Raw genomic sequence first — 2,612 nt, forward strand, 5'->3', positions numbered from 1 at the left:
GCCCCCACCCCCCAATCGGCCCTACCCTGAGCGTGACTGAGGGTGGCATCACAACCTCCTTATCCGCCCTGCTCTGTGCATGACGGGGCGGCGCCCCAACTCCCCAATCTGCCCTGCTCTGAGCCTGACCAGGGGCTGCACTTAGGGATTGGGCCTGCCCTCTGCCACCCGGGAGCAGGCCTAAGCCAGCAGGTCGTTATCTCCCGAGGGGTTCCAGACTGCGAGAGGGCACAGGCCGGGCTGGGGGACCCCCCTCCCCACCCTCCCGAGTGCACAAATTTTTGTGCACCGGGCCTCTAGTATAATATATAAGGTACTCTATCTTTACCACAATCTAAACTTAATTTCCTTCATGACATTTACAGGCAACTCTTCATGGCCTTCCAGCCCTGAATGTCCTTTGAATTTGAGCCCAGGTTATTTTTATCCCACTCATATTTGAGCTTTTTGCCTTGACCTCAGAAGGATTCTCTTTTTATACTCAATGAAATTCATGAGGCTGTCTCTCGGCCCATATTACCACATATCAGTTTATTCATTTGCAAACATTTGTCACCTACTATGTACCAGCTATTAAAAAGATTGTTGGGGATACAACAATGAACAAAACAACATAATTATATTGTAACAGGAGACCCATTTTATAGTAAGAAGAGAGAAAAATGCAAATGATATTAGGAATACCATTTCTAATGATATTCGAAATACCATTACTAATATTTTCATATTCCTATTTTTCATATTTCTATTTTCTTTACTGCCATCACTTGATAAATATAACATAATGAATAGTAAATAACAATAGTATGCCAGTCTCTTCTTTATGTTTCTCTAAAAGTGTTCTACTTTATCAATAGCATTAAATACATCAATCAGTTGCCTCTGTGGCGTTGGTTTGTTTATTGAAGTTTGGGGATTTTTTTGAGTAATATAGTTGTCTTCCACAGAAATTTTATTTATATGATTTCTAGGGAAGTTATATCATATTTTATATTCTTCAATCCATACATGAATATGTATTGATATTTCTTAAATAGAATTCCCATGCTTTACTCTATATTGTTATTTATTATTATTTTTTAAAATATATTTTTATTGATTTCAGAGAGAAAGGGAAAGGAAGAAAGAGATAGGAACATCAATGATGAGAGAGAATCATTGATTAGCTACCTCCTGCACACCCGCTACTGGGATTGAGCCTGCAATCCAGGCATGTGACCTTGACCAGAATTGAACCTGGGACCCTTCAGTCTGCAGGCCAGCGTTCTATCCACTAAGCAATACTGGCTAGGGCCACTCTATATTTTTAAAATATATTTTTTTATTGATTTCAGAGATGAAGGGAGAGAGAGAGAAAAAAACATAAGTGATGAGAGAGAATCATTGACCTGCTGCCTTCTGCATGCTCCATACTGGGGATCCAGCCCACAATCTGGGCATGTGCCCTGATCAGGAATCAAATCGTGACCAAGTCTCAACCACTGAACCATGCCAGCCGGGCATATATTTTTTACTGTACAAAAAAAAAAAAAAAAAGACACACACACACCCTACAAAAACTCTGCCTTTTTAGGAAAACAAATGAGATGGGTTTGTTCCATGTGTACAACGAAGCAAAGTGAAATTTACGACCAAGTAGAAACCACTTCACCCAAAGATACCAGCACTGGTGCATGAAATGGTCACAAAGCAGTTCCAAAAGAACGTCATAAGAAAATGCTCTATGGCTTTGGAACAGGTTGTGCGTTTGAATGTGTGTGTGATGTATTAGCACATTTTCCAACAGCTCAGCTTTCTTTGTGCTTCCTGTTGAAAGTTAGTATTGATATACACATAAAACCTAACAAGATCAAAATTAATGTTACATAGTAATAGGAATACGGGGTCTTCTGAACTTTAAAATCACATGTTCATAAAATGTTAAACCATGAGTAGAAACCAGTGTTTATAATATCGATTTTCAAACTGTGATCAGTGGGTCTCTAGCATTCTCTTAGAGTTGTCGCAAAGGCTAGTAGATTTGTGTGCAAGGTCAAGGGTGGGTGGGGGTAGGAGGTAGGCAGCGTGACTCAAAGGATGTTTAATGGACTATATTTTCTGTCCATCAAATTGGGCACAAACCCCATTCCCATACACACATAGACATGCCAACACATTTCATACACCAGTTCTGATTTTATCAGTTTGATATAGTGGCGTTCTATAAGAGATTACTTTTGAGAAAAACTTGCTTCTGTTAAGAAAATATTTTAACGCCAATGATGTAGTTCAAATCTGTCATTTAGCAGACAGAGATATTCAGAATCACAGAGGATATGACATTCCCAGGACCATGCTGCTATTTAATGGTCACACTACACCTTCTAACACTGAAGAAAAACTCACTCACTCAGACTTCAACCAAATCACAAGAACGTTCTGGAGTACAGCAAATAGATCTTTGTATAAACAGGAAAGCTAAAGAGAAGCGGAAGGTGTTTATTTAAGAGCCATGTGATGCCGGCAGTGTCAGAAATTGCTATTGTTACCTGTTCAGCTTCCACTAAATACTCACTTCATTGGGTCTAAATACTAATTCATCTACCCATTATAAAATGATTAATCATATATAT

General features: G+C 39.2%; 1 long non-coding RNA gene across 1 annotated transcript in view; it reads left to right on the forward strand.

Moving 5' to 3' along the window:
* The window catches only part of LOC106727134, a 19,306-nt gene that overhangs the window by 16,315 nt on the left and 379 nt on the right, over positions 1–2,612 (forward strand). The window lies entirely within an intron of this gene.

This window comes from Myotis brandtii, unplaced genomic scaffold, assembly GCF_000412655.1.
Source record: "Myotis brandtii unplaced genomic scaffold, ASM41265v1 scaffold374, whole genome shotgun sequence".
Classification (NCBI taxonomy): Eukaryota; Metazoa; Chordata; class Mammalia; order Chiroptera; family Vespertilionidae; genus Myotis; species Myotis brandtii.